The sequence below is a fragment of the Rhipicephalus sanguineus genome, chromosome 7, assembly GCF_013339695.2.
Source record: "Rhipicephalus sanguineus isolate Rsan-2018 chromosome 7, BIME_Rsan_1.4, whole genome shotgun sequence".
In the NCBI taxonomy this organism is placed as follows: Eukaryota; Metazoa; Arthropoda; class Arachnida; order Ixodida; family Ixodidae; genus Rhipicephalus; species Rhipicephalus sanguineus.
Window position 1 is genome coordinate 113,799,426 of NC_051182.1, and position 21,549 is coordinate 113,820,974.

Consider the following 21,549-nt stretch of genomic DNA (forward strand, 5'->3'; position numbering starts at 1 on the left):
ATGTTTTCGAGAAATCTCTGGGTGATGGCTATGTCGAAAGTGTACTGACTAAATATTTCCAGCTTTTTTTTTTTGCTCCAACAAACCAACTGCCCAAATAGTAGAACTGCCTTTTTATTCTTACAACCTTCGCATGGTGCGCTCAGTGCGATTTCGACGAACCAGTTTTATGGGTTAAATGCGACCTTTGGTATTTTCAAATGGTAGGACCGTCAGAGCAAATGTATGGAAACACAGCTGACCATTATATCGATATATATGCGGCTTCTACAGCGTGTGGGTCACACTGGCATATGCCCATGCTTGATTTTTGCTAATGTGCACTTATCAGTATAATTTTGAGTAAGTGATGAATACCTTTATTCAACTATAAAGCGCCCAATATAGTTACGGAACGTGTTAGAAAGCACGCACTATTCTAACCACCTTAGAAATAATCTAAAGTTGCGATCAGGGAAAACAAAAACTTACCATTGTCTGCTTGGCCATATGACACAAGTAGACATTTAGCATTTGCTTCTAAAACTAGGAACGATGAAAGAAAGTTTCTTGATGGCTCCTCTATAGGATCAACTAGAATGAAATAAAGTTGATTAAGACTGATATCTAGTGTATGACAGTGAAATACAACTTGTAAAGCAATTTGTAATGCATGGAAACTAGGTAAAGGTTATAGAAGAAAAGATGGCTTTTCAGGGCTCGTCTTTCTTTGTTAGACACAATATTAATACGCACTGGCAGACAATATTGCCAAGGAAAGCGTAGGGGATGTTATTTGTAGTAATTAGGATATAAATGTGAAGAAATTAATGTTGACGGAAAGATAACTTGCAGCTGACAGGGAGCGAACCAGCGACCTTCGAATAACGTGTCCGATGCTCTACTACTGACCTTCCCCCGTGCACTTTATAGGTTATATATACGCACTTAAGCCTAGGAGTGTTATTCAGTGCCGATCGCAGCCATGGTGGCGAGTGAGGAATACTCTTTTTCTGCCTCTTCGCGTCACGTAGAACATGATTTTTTTACGAGCTGGCAGCTGCCTAATAATCCTTCGCATAGTAAGTGAATTCATCAAATCTGCCAGAACGAAATCCTCGCTATGAATGAAAAAAAAGAAAGGGGTCTGTTATGAAAAAAAGTTAGCACAGGTAATACCTCTCTCATCTTTCGTTGAAAGGTGTCACGACACACAATAAATGACTGCTATGCAGCATAAAGGCGGACAAGAAAGAGAGAGACACCGCGAGTGCAATCCCACGACAGTTTTTAAGATGCTTTCCCCATCATTTACGCCTGTAATAAACGCTGAAAACAACATAAGGTGCAATAAAAGCGGTCTACAAGCATGGCTTTACCACAAACTTATTATTTCGGCACGTCTTGAACATTTTGAAGAGTTTATCGAAAGGGTTGCATGTCGACATCCTATAAATCCATAAAAATGCTAGCGGTGCAGTTACTACGTAATTTCGACTTTCGAGTGTTTTATACATGTCCGTTTTTCTGATCATTCCTTTATTACAATTAGTAAATCGGCAAGCTAAAGAGTGCGTAGCGATTTTTCTTCTGTGCCCGTTCAAGCCTCATCATATTATTTTTCAGTTAAGTTGTTTCTCTGATTACTTGCTTCCTATTTACTTTATCTACTCACTTCAACGGCGCACAGTTTCTTTTGTACACAACAATGCGTCTACAACTAACTATCGAGCGCCTAATGTCGACTGATATTTGTCTATTAATTACACTGCTTCCTGTTCAATTGCGCTTATAATACACACCACGACTTCGGCGCTCCACGCTTTTTCATCGGGCGCACGGAAAAGCACTCGAGGTGAATATTAAGGTCATGTAACTAGAAAGACTACGCTTTTGTAATTATGCCATACTTAACGAGAACATCTGTATTAAGGGAAATGTCAAAATTGCGATATTGCAGGCGCAACACTGTAGTGAGCTATGGTGCCTAGCAGAAGGACCACTTTGACTGTATTTTGATCACTCAGCTACTTATACATGCTGCAGGTTAGAATAAATTTAAAGAGTTTTGACAATAAAACGAAATATGCCGTAGTGCAGATTTATTGTATCAACGTATGTGCGTAGAGCTTACTGCACATTTGTGCATACAAGTTCTTGTTTCGGTTGGCGACGGCGATCACGGACGCAGTGTCACTTGGTTGGCGCCAAACTTTATAATCGGCCCATGCGGTGCTGACAGTGTGATGAATGTTGCGCCACATTGAGCTTCCAGCCGGCGACGGCGATATGCTGGGTTAGCGTGATGTCACAGGATGCGCAAAGGGTCCACGTCTTATGGAAATGACTACTAAATACTAAGAAAGGGAGAACTGAATCCGCAGAACTGATTTTCTATATATATATTCATCATTACTAAATGCTGTTATACGAAAGGGCAATAGAGTGCGGTCCGCCGTTCTAGAATCTACGTTCTGGTTGAGTCAGTGCATTTTCCTTGCTACACTGGGTAGGAAAGCGGCCGATCAGGATACAGGCGTGCTTTTCTGCAATATGGATTAGGAACAGAAGTTTCTGAGAAAACCAATGCAAATGCATTTTAAATGGAAAATTTTCACAACGCCGCGCCGCCTGTATTGTCTTCATTTTATGTAGATGCACCGCTGATCGCAGTGCGATGGTGCATTATCACGCAGCGAGAGCTGAAAGCCGCCCCGCGTGTTTTTATTGGCTTCAGTCGCTTATGTGTAACGCAACGTTTAAATTAAGATTTCTTTAGACTCACTCAAAACGCCACAACTCCAAGATTGTCACTGCTCCGTGAAATATGTTATAGGCGCATATGATACCCGCGCACATCATTTTCATTAAAGAGTATTGATTGACTAACACTATTTGATCTGTTGGGCAGCTGCAAAAGGCCATCACTCGTTTGTCTCAGCCATTCCTATCTCGTGCCTTTCAAAAAAGCCCCTGCAATCCGCAAACTGCTCGGCTCCATTTGGGACGGCCACTGATTCACAGAAAGCGGCAGCCATAATGTTTATGCGGGCGCAGCGGAAGTGGCGAAGTCAGGACTGATGTTTCTGGCGCGGCCGATGGAAACTCCGCAGCAGCACCAATGACTTTCAGGTCCAGCTATTGCCGCAACAAATGCGTTTACTGGAGCGCAGAAAGCAGTGAATAAATTCTATGCAGCTGATACATCAATATACCGAACGATAATATTCCATTTATTGCCACGTTAACGCGCAATATAGATGAAGTAATAAAATATTCTTGTGGTGTTTATGCATGTGAAGGAGGCTTGCACCATTCAACCTATACAACCCTGGACAACACATGTCATAAAACAACAAAAAATTTAGCGGGTCTCTTGATTCCTCTGCACGTATTGTCGGAGAATCCACGCTCGGAACAACGAAACTACCCTCCGACATGCTAATGACGATGTGCAAAGTTTGCCTAAAAAAAAAAAAAACGCCAGGCCTGCGCTAAAACGGCAGCCCAGTCACAGCGAAAGCTGGAAGAGCGGTGTTTCTAGAGCCCGTTGTAAGCTCTCTTGGGGCTACAATACAAGTACACTTGAAAGGTACCCACTACGCCATAAATCACAATTTTTGTGAAGTTGGGAAGCACCTACTAAGCCATTATTCGTCATTCTGCGGAGAAGCGAGGCCCCAGCTACACGACTGTAAGACATTATGTGCACTATGTTGACGCGACGACTGATGACGATGGAGAACTACGGCTCAGCCCTTTGTAATGGGTTGGAAGCTTTAAACGGCCCACCAGTTATGTAATTTGCATTGGGTGACGCCCGGTCGCTTTTAGATGCGAAGTATCTTAAGGCGGAGCTCAATCCGGTGGTGGTGCTGGAGGTGGTGGTGGTGTGTGGCGTGACCACCCTTACTGCGCATGCGCATACCTTCCCCACACACCTCTTCTCCCCTCCCCCTCACCATCCCCCTGTCCTCTCCCCCTCTCCCCTTTCCTCTCTCCGCTCATCCTCTACCCTTCCCCTTTCCCTCTCCGCTACCCCTCTCCCCTCCCCTTTCCACTCTTCCTCTGAAACGCGGGCTAGACATGCCGAAATTCTCTCCTGCGCAACGTCGCGATGAGCTCGAGCGCATGCGCGCCCCTCCTCTTTTCTCTCCTCTCCTACGCTGCCCCCCTCTCGCCCGCCTGTCGAACCGCGTTCTCCGCTCGCCCTGTGAGAATTAACGGCCAGGCTAGATGGAAGATATGACGCGCGTAGCGTCCTTCTTCGCGTTCCACGGACGCGAGGTCGTAGCATGCCCAACGAACGCCAACGGAACGCGATCGTGCAAGTGCTCCGGCTTCGCATCGGCTCATGGTCCCCTTTAGCGGGAGATGGTGTATTCCCTCTCCCGTCATGCTGTATGACATACGTTGACGTGGAAGAGAGACGGGGGGGGCGAATAATTTTAGTGAGACCCCGAGGAAATGGATCATGCGCTTATGGCCTTCCTTGGCAACCAAAACAAGCGCACTTGCGAGGAACCAACTACGCTATAAATCATTGTAATTTTTGAGAAGTAGGGCAGCAGGCACTGTGCCATTTTTCGTCATTCTACGGAGAGCATTGGTACCTGCTAAACGCATGTAAGGCATTATGCGCACTTTGTTGATGCTGTGCCTGATGACGATGAAGAATTATGGCAGAGCCCTTTGTAATGGGTTGGAAGCATTCAACAGCCTACTCGTTGCGCAATTCCCATTGTGTGACGCCTGGCTACAGAATTCGCGTTGTGCGACGCGTTCTGCGACGCTTGGTGCTTATTTTACTCTTCTGCTACGCTATATTGCATATGCTAATGTGGTTCCTTCCCGACATGAAGCCTGTATAGGACCTTTTTGCAAAGCAGTTTCAAGCACTGGCATGGCTCAGAGGTTGAATACTGGGCTCCCACGCAGAGGGCCGAGGTTCGAACCTCGTTCCATCCTGAAGTTTTTTTTCTTATTTCCTTTTTTTTCTTATTTCGAGCGATACTGGTTACGGACGCCGGCGGTGGTGGCGGCGGCAGCGGCGGCGGACAACTACGGCGCCAAAAACGGCCGGTGAAATGATCTCATAACAGCTTTCGCTGTAAAACAAGAAACGATACTCAGAATATCTTTCTGACAAACACTTAGACGATCTTCTGCATAATTCGTAAGGCTCCCACTTCAACAAAAGTTTTTCCTCTCCGAAATATTCTATCAATTTAATGTTTTGAATACAAGAAATAAGCACGACTTTTTTTAAATACATTTGAGATGGTCGCCAAATTGGCTCGGCCGTTTGGCATGGAATACCGATCTCTCATAGAGCTACAGGCATGTCGTCGTTGGCGTTGGCCTTCCATCGCTTAGGGGTCTTCTCGCAGCCGCCGTTGCCTTTCCCGTGCTCTAGTGTAGGGCTAACTGTTCTCTTCTTCATTTTTGGTGGACGAGTGGTGAGTAATGAGATTTACCCAATTCCTCTGGCGATTAATCTTTTGTAATATTATTATTAATAATATTTTATAGCATTCAAGACAGAGCGTCAGTACAAAATTTACCTGCCAAAGCTTTATTGCGCCTCAAGGGCAGAGCCAACAGACAACAGACACAGGCATTGTTTTAGCTAACACCACAAAAAAAACCATTATATGTATAAATTTTTGTTTATTTGTTAGCAGCACCATGTCAAATATAGACGGGTGCATACAGCAGTGGAGAAAGAAATAGGTTGAAACCAACACAAATGGCGTCAGCTAGCCCTAAACGAGTTTTGTGTTCATACGTGCAACATTGACGTAACCATGCAAAATTATAATACTATCAGTATTTTGGGTAAGTAATAAAAGGAGATAAAAGCCATAAAAAGAAACACAAGATAAATGCGCATAACATCACTCTAACATGTAGGAAAAAAGATATAATATTTTTAATACACCAATAGCTATGCGCCGTTCCAAGAAAAAGAACAGAAATCAAGAAGGAATTCGATATTCATGTGACGAAGAAGTGGCTTCAGTTCATATTTTGTTTTTGCACGAAAGGCACTCATGGGTAGTTGATTAAAGCAGGACGGCATAAAGTAACTACGAGTGCGCTGACCGTATCGTTTGAGAGGCGAATCCCCTGAAAACGGTTTTTAGGTCGCAGGCAGCGCATAGTCAAAAGCGCATTGAAGTTAGAGCATCGTAATCATTTAAGAAGGTGTTTGCCTCAGGGTAGTCTGGCATCTTAACTAATAACTTTCAAAATAGAACAAATGATAAAGTTCATCTTATTTTTCCATTGAATCTCGCAGTGACCAAAAAGCCGTAACACCGTACCACAGAATACCGTAACCAAAAGCTTGCAGGATCATTTTGCGGACTAATATTGGCGTATAGTACCTGAGAGTATATTGCCACGCCCACTGCTTGTTTTATTTTGCTGTATTCGGGTTTGACCAGCTAGGACAGTCAGCAACCCTCGACGCTGACCGCGCCGCAGTGTTCGTGAAGCCATTTTCGATGGAGGCGAAAATGTTTGAGGCCCGTGTACTTAGATTTTGGTGCACGTTAAAGAACCCCAGGTGGTCGAAATTTCCGGAGCCCTCCACTACGGCGTCTCTCATAATCATATCGTGGTTTTGGGACGATAAACCCCAGATATTACAATATTATTATTAGTGTTCGTGAAGCTTCGCGATTGTAGTAGATCACTTTGTTAAGATTGCGGGCAGGGCGCGAATAGTGTAGATTATTCCAGAGGTTGCGCGACCACCAGTGATAAGAATGGAAAGTTCGGTGCGTAATCTATAAAAGACGGCTAGTCCTAGCCATAAGCAGTTCTTTGAACGGCCGATGCTCTGTTCGCCGCTATCAGTGTACAGCGTGTATTGCTGTAGTTTGACTTTCCGTTTCTCGGCCACAAGTTCAGCCAAATAAAGACTGATCTTCGACACGCCGACTGCTGTCTTCGTCACCGTAACGACCTCGTGACAACTGGTGGAGGTGCTTTTCCTTCATGTTCCAGACGCCCCCGTGAAGCCGTGACCCCAGTCCAAGTCTCAAAGAAGATGTCAACGCTAACCCCGACCAGCGTGCCAGCCGGTCTAGCACAAGAGTACGGGCTTCTACCTGATAAGACCCGGGAGGCACAGGCCACGACCACGACGGCGGCAACGATGACAGTCCCTGCGCATCGGGGCTGTCATTGTTGTAGCCCGCGACAGTCGTGCTACAACGCAGGGAGCTCCCAACGTTCCGCGGATCGTTATTTGAAGACCCGGAAGGCTGCCTAGAAGCGTACGACCGCGTCGCCGTCTTCAGTAACGGGACCAGTGAGGACAAGCTACGGCACTTCTACTTCGCCTTAGAAGACGCCGCTCGGATCTGACAACGTGAGACATTTTTCGCACCAGGTTCCTCACCACATTCACGACCGTCGTCCGCAAGGAGAGGGCCGAAGCTCCGCTGGAAACCCGTGCCCAGCTCCCAAACGAAAACGTGGTGCTCTACACGGACGAGATGACCGACTGTCCGCCATGCTGACCCCGACATGCCCGCGAAGAAGAAAGTTTGCTTCCTCATGCGAGGAGTCAAGCAGGAGCTGTGCGCGGGATTGATGAGAAACCCACCCAATACCATCAAACAATTGCTCTCGGAGGCAACAACCATCGAGAAGACGCTCGAGATGCGCACCCGGCAGTACAATCGCCGCTCATTTCAAGACAGCGCAGCTGTTCATGCTCTCAGCTCTGACGACTTGCCCGAAACGATCCGAGCCATCGTGTGAGAGGAGCTTCGAAAGCTCGCACCTTCTCCACAGCCTGAAGTGACGTCGATTGCTGCCGCTGTACGCGTGTAAATCCAACAGTCACTGTCTGTTCCTCAGCCGGCACAGCCGCAGGCGCAAGCTATGAGCGGCGCTTCTGCAACCCGCCGTCAGGCTCCTCCTCCTCGCCCACGACAAGACGCAACACCGCCGCAGTTCCGTCGCCAGACGCCGCCACTACCACCGACGCCATACCGCCCAACTGTTGGCCAGCGAAACGCTCGGAGGAAGACCGGCGAGTGGCGTGCCCCCGATCATCGGCCGCTCTGCTACCACTGCTGAGAAGTCGGCCACACCTGAAGCCGCTGCCAGTATCGCAGGTGGGACTGCGTGGGTTCGCCATTGACAGCGGAGTGAATGGCCACGTGACATGGCCGACTATCTGGCAGGAGCGCAGTGGACCCCCGAGGACCTTTCCCATCGCCGTCGCCAGGCCGCTACGCCTCTCCCCAACGCCGACTATACACGGCCCAACCCGGTGCCGGTGACCTAGCCCGTATCCGGAAAACTAAGAGCAGCAACAGATGGAGGTGCGGTTGCTATACGACGAACATCCTCCGCCGCCGACGACGACGCCACGACACGAACCAGACAGAGCCCTGACGACGAAACCTCGCGGACCGAAGTAGAGCTGCCGACGCAACGTGGAAATAGCGGAGGAAACCGGCATAGCCATGACCCGGAGCCACGACCTAACTGCAACAAATGCGACGGACTGACGACCTCGACGTTATTATCGACGGTCACAGCGTCGCAGCTTTTGCCGACACCGGAGCCGACTATTCTGTCATCAGTGGACCGTTCGCCACGAAGCTGAAGAAAGTTAGGACAGCCTGGGAAGGTCCCCAAATACGGACACGTGGAGGTCACCTAGTAACGCCGGAGAGAATCTGCACAGCGAATCTCACCTTTCAAAACCGGATTTATCCCGCGAATTTCCTAGTCCTCCACAGTTGCTCAAGAGATGTCATCCTTGGTATGGACTTCTTTTATCGACCTGAGATCAAGTCGATAAAGCTATACACGGAAAAAAGCACTGCCGCCGCACACTCCGCCAGGACTGGACGACCAGTCACCATTACCCCCGCTCCGACGTCATCATTTTCGTGGCCACTTAGAAGTCAGCAGACCTGAAAGGCGTCGTTGAAGGCAACCAACGACAGTTGATTAACCGCGAGGTTTGCGTCGCAAGAATAGCCGAGCTGCAGAGAGGGAAAACAACAGTGATGCTCACAAATTTTGGCAACGAGTACAAGCACGTGAACAGAGGTACGACGGTCGCCTACATCGAAGAAATCGTGCAAGCCAGCACTGATTTCGCCCTCACCGATTCTTTCGAGCCTACTCCGACGAACCAATCTCCACAGCCAGCTTTCGACGCCAATCGCAGCCTTCCGAAGCATAGGCAAGAACAGCTCAAAACCCTGCTCTTGCAATACAAGGACTGCTCTTAGTCGTCGTCAAGAATTCGGCAGACCCCTGGCGCAAAACATCACATGATCACAGGGGAAAATCCCGGACCACTCCGTCAGAGCTCGTACAGAATTTTGACGCGAGAACGCGAAGCCGTAAAGAAACAAACCGACGATATGCTACGCGTCGACATCATCCAGCCATCCAAGAGTCTGCGGGCGTCACCTGTGGTGTTAGTGAAGAAGGACGGAACAATACGCTGCTGTGTCGATTATCGCCGTCTGAACAAGATCACGAAGGATAGACAACACCCTGGATCGACTACACAATGCCCGATACTTTTCTTCGATGGACCTCAAGACCGGCTACTGGCAAATCGAAGTCGACGAGAGAGACCGAGAGAAGACCGCCTTTATTACACTAGGCGGCCTCTTCGAGTTCAAGGTCATGCCGTTTGGTTTTTGCTCGGCACCTGCGACGTTCCAACGCGTTATGCGCACCGTGCTGGCTGGATTGAAGTGGCAGACGTACCGTGTGTACTTGGATGGCGTTGTTGTGTTTGCCTCAAACTTCGACGAACACCTCCGCCGCCTTGAAGCTGTACTTCAAGCAACAAAGACCTCCGCACTCACCCTAATACCAGAAAAGTGCCGCTTCTCGTACGACGAACTCTTGTTCTTGAGCCGTGTTAAGAGCAAGTCTGTAGTTCGCCCGGACCCGCGGAAAACAGCTGCCATTGCTACCTTCCCACCGCCCACCGACAAGATGGCCTTAGGCCGATGTGTGGGCTTGTGTGCCTATTACAGACATTTTGTCAAGAATTTTTCTCGGATCGCCGAGCTGCTGACGCAATTCACGAAGACCGACGTCGAATGGAGGTGGAAAACGTCGCAAGTTCAAACATTTCAAGAATTGAAACGACGCCTGCAGATGTCTCCGATACTTGCGCATTTCGACGAATATGCCGATACGGAAATCCACACCGACGCAAGCAGCGTAGGACTCGGAGCCGTCCTTGTGCAGAAGACCGACGGAATGGAAAGGGTTATCAGCTATGCTAGCCGGTCGCTATCAGAGGCAGAAATTAACTATTCCACAACAGAAGAGTGCCTGACCATCATCTGGGCTACATCCAAGTTTCGCCCCTGCCTGTCCGGCAGGCCCTTCAAAGTTGTGAGCGACCTCTACGCCTTGTGTTGGCTAGCTAACTTTAAGGACCCTGCAGGTCGCCTCGCACGATGGAGCTTGAGACTTCAAGAATTTGACATTACCGTCGTTTACAAGTCCGGAAGAAATATCCTTGACGCCGACTGCCTGTCTAGTGCCTCCGTGGACCCGCCGCCGCAAGACGACCAGGATGATGACTACTTCTTGGGAACCATAAGTGCTGACGACTTCGCTGAACAACAGCGATTCGACCCGGATCTCAGATGCCTTACGGAATACCTCGAGGGAAAGACTGCCGTCGTTCCGAAAGTATTCAAGCGAGCAGTGGCGTCGTTTTTCTTACGCAACGGCGTTCTCCAAAAGCAGAATATCTGACCACTTCGAGCCATGTACCTTCTCTTGGTGCCTTCAAAATTGCGACCAGAAATCCTCCAGGCCCTGCACGACGACCCGACAGCAGGACACCTCGGTGTTTCCCGAATGCTGGAAAGAGAACAGGAAACGTACTACTGGCCGTACCTTGCCGCCGACGTCACTCGCTACGTAAGGACATACCGAGACTGTCAGCGACGCAGGACATCGCCAACAAGACCAGCGGGCTTTCTTCAGCCGATCGAGCCGCCTCGGCGACCGTTCCAGAAGATCGGAATGGACCTCCTGGCGCCGTTCCCAAGGTATACTAGTGGTAATAAGTGAATCGTCGTAGCTACCGAGTACCTTAAAGGGGACTACCATAAGGGTGGCCCGAATCATCGTGAAGTGAACAGTGCTTCACTTTTTATTCGGGCCTCCTCCATTTTTTTGTGTATACCAAGAAAAATAGAATAAATTTTTGTTAAAAATTGAATCGAATTGACCCGCTACGCCGAAACACGGGCCTCCTCAAAGGCAGTGCCACCGAAGGAGCCAAGGTCTGCGTTCAGAACGTCGTCCTACGTTATGGTGTCCCAGAGGTCCTCCTCACGGACAGACGTACCGCCTTTACTGCAGACCTAACTCAGGCAATTCTGAGATACAACCATAAAAGCCACCGCCGGACCACCGCCTACCACCCACAGACCAGTGGCGTCACCGAGCGCCTAAATTAGATCATCGCCGATATGCTGGCCATGTACGTTGATGTCGAACACAAGACCTGGGATGCCATTCTTCCGTATGTGACCTTCGCATACAACACGGCCGTGCAAGAAACGACGCAGCTGACGCCATACAAGTTGGTCTACGGAAGGAACCCGGCAACGACGCTCAACGCCATGTTACCCAACATCCCGGACGAAGAAAACCTCGACGTCACTGTTTATCTTCAGCGCGCCGAAGAAGCCCGACAGCTCACCCGCCAACGCATCAAGAATCAGCAGATGACCGACAGCTGCCGTTATAGTCTTCGACAACGCTTCGTGGAATACCCGCCCGGACGTGTTTGGGTCTGGACGCCGATAAGCCGAAGTGGGCTGAGTGAAAGTTTCTTCGGCAATACTTCGGGCCATATAAGATGCTTCGACATCTCGGCGCTCTTGACTACGAGGTCATCTCGGACGGCATTACGAACTTCCAGCGACGCCGCGCACGACCTGAGGTCGTCCATGTCGTGCGCCTTAAGCCATTTTTTGCGCGTTAGCGAACCTGAGGACTCTACTTTTTCTTTATTGTAATTTATTTTTGTATGCACTTCTTTTTTTCTTCTTCTATGTTCTGTCAGAAGCATCGGGACGATGCTTTTTCAGAGGGTGGCAATGCCACGCCCGCTTCTTGTTTATTAGTGATGTATTCGGATTTGACCAGCAAAGACGGTTAGCAACGCTCGACGATCACTGCGCCGCAGTATTCGAGAAGCTTCGCGATTGTAGTAGGTTATGATTGCGCGCAGGACGCGAATAGTGTAGATGATTCCAGAGCTTGCGCGACCACCTGGAATAAGAATGGAAAGTTCGGTGCGTGATCTATAAAAGACGACTCGTCCCAGCCATGAGCAGTTTTTCCGGCGGCCGACGATCTGTTCGCCGCCATCGGTGCACAGTGTGTATTGATGTAGCTAGACTTTCCGTTCTCGGCCACAAGTTCGGCCAAATAAACAGTTTGATCTTCGACACGCTACTGCCGTCTTTGTCACCGTCACGACCACGTGACAATATAATATCGAAGATACTGCCTGGAGCCTTGAAGAAACGTACGCGATGTGAGAATTCCAGGCGAAGTCACTGTCAAGAAATACACCAAGGTAGTTAACAGATGAAGTGCAAGAAAAAGGAGCGCAAGTAAACGGAACACAAGAGGAAGAGCGAGCCAATAATGGGAGGCTTAAAATAACTTTTTTCAATGGGTTATAGAAAGAAATGAGCTGCGTTTTACAAACGTTCACGTCAATCCCATTGTTGGCGAACCAATTCATAACACTTATTGTAGCACTTATTGTATGATTATGATAGTTCTTTGATATGTGGTGAAGAAGGAACGATTTGCTAAACAGCTTCGCTGTCAAAAATCCTTTATCTTGGTTAACCGATGTCAAAACCTTTCTCCACACTCACTCGTAAATGCCGGCATTGCACACACTTAAAGCAAGAAGCGGAGATGGCATGTCAACGGACTGGGCTGGTACGCTACGGCTGGCGCTCGCTGGGAGTCGCACTGGGGGGCACACATCTCGGAGCAGGGGAGTTGCGACGGTTGAAGTTTATGCGTTTTAATTTTGGCACCTTTATAACTGCGACATAAAGCGTAGCTGTAGTAAGAGGAAGTGCAACAATGGCCAGGGATGTTTCCGGTATGGCGGTATCGTACCACCGCTGTTTTTCTGGCTTCCATTGGGAGTGGTTGCGGAGCCAGAGCTCATTTACTCCTCGCCAACTGTGCGGCGATGTAAGAACTTCCTGTGTCTGTTGACCGACGCCTGCAGGTTTTTAAGCACCGCAATATAGAATTCGCAGCAACACATCACGGATGTGAACTTGATGTATGTGCGGGCCATGCCAAGATGTGCATTCATTGCGGCTACGTGCTCCACAAAAATTGACGCTGTTATTGAGAATGCATGAATAAAAATAGAAAAGCATGCTATAAAGCAAAATGACCAGCGTTTGCATTTCTGCATTATTAACATATTTTTCTCCACATTCGAAAGGCAAACATTACAAACAACAGCGATTTCACATATAACGCACATCACAAAAATAGTGAGCATCTCATCCTCATTCTCTGCTATGCTGAAATATTCCGCATGTTTCGGGCCTATTGGAATAGTATGTCTCGTTACTATGGAATCACTCGTTCGATATTCAGCAATACCGAAACATTCCACCACGCACAATACCTGAAACAGCCCGTGGTACTGGCAGAAAGAGGCTCCAGTATGCGCCAGCACACTGTAGTAAAAATTTCAGAGTTTCAGCGCTTTCCAGTGCGCGCACACAGCACAGCCGCAAAGCCAGCGACGCTACCAGTGCGACGCAGGTCTTTCCCAGTGCGCTCACCGAAGTGCCAGTGAATCTGAGCATGTATCAGTGTTCCCAGTGCGATCCAACGCCGAAAAACGTACTGGTATCAAACTGGGAGTACTGGAACGGCGCTGGTTTTTCCAATTGAAATATTACGTAATGTTACGTGATTTAGCCACGTCACTAGATGTTACGTATTCCAGTCACGTGACTAGTTTTTCGTGACTTTGGTCACATTAGTACTTGTTACGTGATGTTACATGATTTTTTCCTCACGTGGGTAGTTGTGACGTGATTTTACTGAAGTCGTGATGTTCCGGGATTGTGGTCCTGTGACTAGTTGTTACGTGATGTCATGTGACTTTGTCATGTCACATACTCGCCCACCGTAGTTATTGCATTCCACGGTTGGAAAAATCAGCGCACGTATTCTGGAAGTAAAGCAGAAGTTTAAGATGACGAAGCGTGCGCGTGCCGGTTTATTTCTGTTCGCACTAACCGGCACAATAAAAACCTTTACTGTTGAAAAGAAAACCCCGAAGAATTTGAAAGGGACGTGGGATTCAAGCTCGCTAGGGTCATCACCACCCCGAGAGGTCTACGATGCCACAGCCTGCGGCGTCACCAAACTGAAATATTGAGGGGGATTAATAGGCTGAACTAACGTATTAACACGCTGGTCAGAATGCGATGCTAGACACTTTCTTCTGCAAAAAGTTCACTTTGAGTGGCGATGGAACGCGTTACGGATTGTGTACTTTGACATGGGCGCTTTCCATGGTGCTTTTGTTCGGTCTAACATCCAGTCGGCCACGATAATTCGCTGTTGATTGCGCCATCACTTCGAATAAAATCAACGTTCTAGATACCAGGTGGAAGTACCCATGTGCCAGCGACATTTTTCTATCACAATCGAAAACATTGATCAGAGCCGGGCTTGATCGACAAAGAAAATGGCTAGCCACACCGATGTCACCCGGGTAATTCCAGTGGCATCTAGCTAAATTGTATTTATCGACCGAGAATCACCGCGGCTACTCGGTACGGCCACCGTGCATACGTTAGGAGCCGCCACAGTCGTGCGCTGCCTCCAGCGCCAAAGCGGCCATGGCCGCAGATTTGGCGGGATAAGGGAGCAGACGACGCAGGTGGCGGCAAGCCACTCTGCCGTGCTTTGATACTTCGCTTGAGGCGTTTTCTTTCCTGTTTGCTTCCAAAAGACGTGAAAATTGTTAGCAGCCGTCAGAGAACGTAGCGTTTAGCGCGTGTGCTTCTTTTCGCGAGACCTCCAGTGTCCCTCAGGCGAACGCGGCAACATAAAATGCGTGAGCTGGCGGAAGACAACGGAGGTGACGAGCCCATTGAGCGAAACTGCGCACGTGTACCGCGGACCGCCTCGATCACTAAACAATCACAGCTTATCACCCTCGGGCTAACGCGGCAGCGAACTCAGCGGCAGCTTGAAACTGGCGATACTAGCCATTGCACTGTCGCGGCCGCTGAATGAAAAAAAAACGCTTTCCATCGAGCGGCCATGGCACTGCATTGGCTGCGCCTACTTGACCAGTGCAGCGGAGTTCGTCGTCGCGGCTCGTGTTTTGCTGCCATTGCACTGCAAAGCGTGCCAATTATTATTACGTTTGGATTCAGAGAGCTCGTGATATAGATAGGTTCTTCCGAGGAACCAACCTGAAGAAGGGCGGCGACCTCCGCTGTGTTCTTCTTCTTCTTGCCCCAAAGAACAACACAGGAATTATGAGGTGAAATCGCTAAACTTCCGCCACCGTTTCTGGCCTACGTTACTTTTATCCTTACACCAGGATAAACCTGCTAACTCGGCTGCTCGCTGCCTTATTCACATATAGGCGCCAATCACGACAGCACCCATATTGCTGCATGGTTTACACTGACAGCAAAAAAAAAACAGAACAGTGATTCACTTACCTGGCATAGTGATTGCTCGAGTGAGTTGTCTGTGTGAACGTCTCAGGAAGTATCGATGGATTGTATGCTGGGTGCGCCTCTTGGCATTTCCTACAAAGTGCCTGCGGCATATTCTGCTGTACGGCCAGGTTGTCCAATTAGACCCGTCGTTGCTGTAGTGCAATGTAGCATCCATATATTCTCGCTCGCAAAGAAAGTAAAATACCCCCATCTATTCACAAAACTCACTTTCGTCGCCGAACGAGTGCGATCCGCCGTTCACGCCGATTCCGTTCACATTCTCTAAATGGAAACCGGTAAAAGCGAGTGCCCGGAGAATACCTATAGGTGCTATTGCACCGAAACAACGCAGGAATCATTCCTGGAGTTCGGCATTCCTACGAACAGCGCGACCGACACAAAACGAACTGCCCGCGAAAATATCTCGCGCCGTCAAAGCAGGAGCGTAGAGCGAGCAGGGGTGCAAACGCGGAGCGATGTTTTTAACACGAAAGTGTTTTATGCCGGGGTCCACCAAGTACGTCCGTCACGGATATGACGTTGATAAAATGGACACCAACGGGTGAGAAAGAAAAAAAATCAAGAAAAAGATACCCCGCTGGGAATCGAACCCACGACGGTGAGGCCGCGACGGCAAGCGCCCGACGCCCTACCCACTAAGCCATCTCGGGAAGTGCCAGGTACGGCGCGAACGCGCGTTATATCTTTCACACATTCTCTCTCGCGGCGGGAGGAGCGGGGCGGTGCCGCCGTCTGCGATAGGTGAAAAGAATTAATGCTTCACGATCGACACTTACTAGCGCTTACACCGAGATTGCACGCGATATCTGAGGTCATGGTTAAAGCGTCTCGATACCAGAGAGGTAGAGCGCCCGCGCTGGCGTCGCCGAGGCACCCTTGACGTAGGTACAGCGGTGAGCACTCTTAGGGTGAACACGCGAGCGCGTGGCCGAACGCTCTGTCGGCGCCGCGTAACGGTCATCGGTGGAAACATTGCGCATGCGCATCATGCGTTCTACAAAATACTCTTTCCACCGCGCGCACGCAAGCGTATCCCCGACAAGCATATCTATGACGCAGTGCGCGTGGTGGAAAGAGTGTATCGCAAAGCACATGCTGTGCATGTGCAATGTTTCCAACGATGGCTGTTACGCGGCGCTGATAGTGGCGTCGGCCACGCGCTCGCGTGTTCACCCTAACAGTGCTCACCGCTGTACGTTCTTTGCCTTTGGCTTCGTGTTAGCGTGCGTGGGCTCATCGGAGTAGTGCAGATTCCACATGCACCAACGGGATTTCTCCGCCGCCGACTGCTTCAATTGCGAGAGCACCGACTAACAGAACTGCTGCAATATGCGTTGCAGAAAGGACGCGATTTCGACGGGCGAATGTCGTGCCTTGGTGGAACGAGAGCAGCGCCTGCGAGACAGAGGCCAGCGGGACGCACGCGCAGTGTGTTATGTATGCATGAGCACAGGCGTCGGCTACCCATTACTAGAAAGCCCACATCGTGCCGTTTCTCTCCTTAATGACGACGATTTGAAGAAGTGCATACCGGGTACCAGTGTTGATTATGAGCTTCTTGATATCATCCTTACGCGGGATTCACGATTCGCTGTGTCCAAATATAAGTTCACACCGTCAGCTACCACAACGGTTTAATCATGATCATGGGCGTTAGTCGTCGCGATAGAGACATGCTGTCAACATGGGTGCATCCACGTCAAACGGTGCTGTAGCTGCCAAACACGAATAGACGTTGTACAAGCTCTCATAAATCATTACACAATAAGCACTTACTTCTGTGAAGACACGTTTCACTTTCGTGTTATACCGATTTCTATGACGGAGGGATCAGCCATGTTTTTTTTGCTATATTATTCTTATCGTCCACCACCTGCGGCTGACTGATCGCGTTGATAACGCGGATGGACCGCTGGTCACTGGCCGAGCGCGAAAAGCACGAAAAGTGTGGTCATCGTAAAAGGCATCGTTCCTCGATTTCACCCCATTGCGAGTGCGTGAGAGCATCCCGACAAATCTGCGCTTCTTGCCGCCACGGGCGGCTTCGCTCGGGCAGCAGAGTTACGTCTGCATGGATCCTAGAGCCGGTTTTCATACGATGACAAGACGACAGCCTATACCCGCCACCTAGACATTTTTTAAACGCCACCTAGGCACCAGCCTGCAATCAGCACCTATAAATGCCACCTACGCGCCACCTAAACGATTTTGTTTGATGCCACAATATCAAACAAAATTGGTATCCAAAAAAGCCCTGTAACATCACCTCATGCAAACGCAGAAGTGAGCGAGATCGTGCTGATCCGTGGTAACTGCCTGTGTGACAGGGCCAGAGCATTTATTGGTCACTATCTACGATTTAAAATATGGGCAAGCTGTGCTTATCACGGGTGAAGGTTGCGGGTTGGGGGCGCTTTCCCTGCACCGTGTAATCGGCGTTGGCAGCATGTTCGGTCATCGCTGATACAGACACGCGACTGGATCGAGCAAGCACGGATGTACTACACGGGGCTCACCGCGAAAGCCAGAGATAGCCGTATTAACAACTATGCTGTCATTGAAAAGAAAAAATATCGGCAGATCCCACACCTTCTGGGAATCGGTTTCATGCGAAGCAGTCAGCGAGAAGTTGTATGCAGTATTTTGTTGCTTTGATTCAAACGTTAGGAGATGGATCGACGTGTTTTTGTAAGTGTAGTACTAGTGTGCACATTATGGGCTTACCAGGCACGTCGACAACACTGGCGTTTAAAGGGTAACGTATGGGCTGACTTAACGTCAGCACTCACGTTAGAGCACATATGTCAGTGATATCGAAACGAAGCCCACTTTATGGCGCGATGATGTGAATATATACGTATCTTTCGTTAGCGTATTCATCTGGGATCGAGCGACGCTTGAAAATAGCTTGCTGAATCATAGGAATACACATTTAATGTTTATTAGACTGCTGTAAAAGCGGACGCTGGAACCACTGCCATTAACCTGATATGACACCTGCATTGTAGGAGTACATATGGAACGCTTATTTCTTTGTTATAAAAAGTCACAGTTTCGCCGCAAGAGCGAAGCAATGAGTGCGATAGCAAGAAATCGATATGTCACACGAAGAGCCAGAGGCAGCTCGAAACTTGCAGCGTGCCGCTGAAGCACAAGAAAGGACGCCCTAAATGAACGCACATGCATGCACAGGGCAAGCGTGAACTAACAACTGTCACAGTTGTTACGCCTATCTGCTTGCGCAACACGCTGCAAGTGTCGACAATGGAGAATCAGACGCTTGCTTGCTCGCTTGCTTGCTTGCTTAATTCTTGGCTCGTACCCACTACAGGGGATCGGCCATGAAACCGGCGGTTAATATAAGTAGGGAAATTTTAAATTTAGACGGTCTTAGATATTTCTTCTTCTTTTAAATTGCGGCGCGTGGAGTGACCATCTGCGTCTCCTACCACGGGGGCGTCTGATGCAAGGTGTGCTCGGTGTTCTTTGTCTTTTTTTCCCCTTCCACATCCCGAATGGGTACAGAAAATGGTCACTTTGTCGTGCACGTCTCAAGGGCAGTATTCGAAATGAAAGAAAATTAGGAGCGCTGCGTCTGCAAGTGTCAACAATGGAGACTCAGACACTCTTAGATATTTATTTTTCTTTTAAACTGTGGCGCGTTTAGTTACCCCATTCGTCTCCAGCCACACGGGGGTTTCTGATGCAAGGTGTTTCCTAAAGTGTTCCCGGTGTTCTTTCTTTTTGTTTCCTTCCACATCACGAGTGGGTACAGAAAAGGGCCACTTTGTCGTGCGCGACTCAATGGCAGTTTGAAAATTGAAAGAAAATTAGGAGCGTTGCGTGATAGAAAACAGGCTCACGCTCCTCCGAGATTTGCTTACCACCAGCGGTACATGGTGTATACTAATATCTCGCCGTTATTTCGTAGGCGCATACATGGCGCCTAACGCAGCGCGCTGGGGAGCGAGGGGTTGCTGGTTGGAATGGGTGGTCGGGTACTTCAGAATTTTTTTTAAAGACGATAGTCTTTCTTGGGGAACTTAAACGCAGAAATTTTGGTCTGTCTTTCTGTTTGTTGGCATGTCACTCGATTCAGCCACCCGGCCAAAGTTGAACCACTTGCCTAAGGGCCAGCCATCTTGAGCGGCTGACTAGGTTCATACTTGTGTACATTTTTGATCAAAAAGCAAACATTACGCATATCTGAGGCGCAACGTCGCTAGGTAAGTATTAGGTGGTGTGTTCCTTAATAGAAAATACACAGATACGTAATTCTAGAGACCCTAGTTTCTTAAGCTGCGCTGAAAATGCGACTGCGCTGAAACTTGCCTTCCTCCGTGCCCTCTGCATGAGCTCATTGTTGTGTTTCGGTTTCGGTTCAGTATTGCACTGTACGAATGCCATGGGGCGCCGCTCTGGCAATCCTGTTTTACCCAGGCGACGTGTAAATAAAAGAGTGTGTGGAGAGTACTCGATGAGTGCGGACGTTTCTTCTGCTTCAGCGCTTTGCGCCAAACCGCGTGGTCGGGCTGGCTGGCGTTTCCGCCGGTCGGGTTGGTCACCGCCGGTCTTCGCCTTCTGCTGCACCAGGACTACCAACCCGCAACACAGCACTCATGTTTCCCGACGTATTACCAGATGGCGTTCATATCTCACGCAGCGCCTCTTCTATCGTCTTTAGACGACATTTGCAGCAAAGCACGCAGATACGCGGCCAATTTTTCTTCTGCTTTATTTTTCTTTGTGCCTTTTTATATACATATATACATACATATACATATCCGGGACATGACGGTTTCGAGAGACGGCGACGACAAAAATCGGCCGAGAGCGTCAATATAATTGCTATCGCAATAAAGTTAAATAGCCAACACCACTACCACAATTGACGTTGCATTACGCTTGCACAGAGTGTTTTTGCAAAGCAGTTTCCAGACCTGGCGGGCTATGTGGTAGAATACCTGACTGCCACGCAGAATGCTTGTGTTCAATTGCTGCTGGGTTCCTGAGTTTTATTCTTCGGATTCGTCGGGCCAAAGCTGCAGGTGTTGCTTTTTACCAATGTCTGTTGTCGCCGTTCTTTCGTAGATAGTAACTATCAATCACCTGTGGTACATACGTGTATACCACGGCCCGTAGTAAACGGGTATGTGCGACGCGTTTCTGGAGGAAAAGGGTTGACGACGTACGCAACTTGATTTTTGCCCAATTCATGTAATGACCAGAGAGTCATATTCGTCAAGTCTTCTTGCTCTCCCATGATAATTTTGGTCTACACCAAGAAGGCGATAACGAGAGGCGAGATAGATAGACAGATAGAGTAATACGTAGATAGAAACGTTCGAAGTGACAAAGGTTCGCTTAGATATGCTTCGCATTAAAAAACTCTACTGACGACACGCTATCGCCTGCTGCTGGGCGCATTCTGTAAGCTTGTTGGTACCCCTGATGACGTCACGAACCATTGACCACTCGTAGTCAGCGGATAGATTCGCAGTGCCGCCCGAGGCACGTGGTGCGCATTTTTGCCAGAATAATGGTATTTGTGGTAGATTATTCTAGGTTTTGACATAATTTTCAAGTTCATCAAAGGAAACTGTATATATCATGACACTAAAACCTCATTTTCTTTGAAAAGTGCTTCAGTGTCCCTTGAAGAAGATTACATGCAAGGTTTGACAAATATATTGTATGCTATTGACGCTACCATGGCAGATGCCCAGCGTGGCTAGCCCGAGAATATTACGTAGTGAGTTTCTGATAGATAATGCCA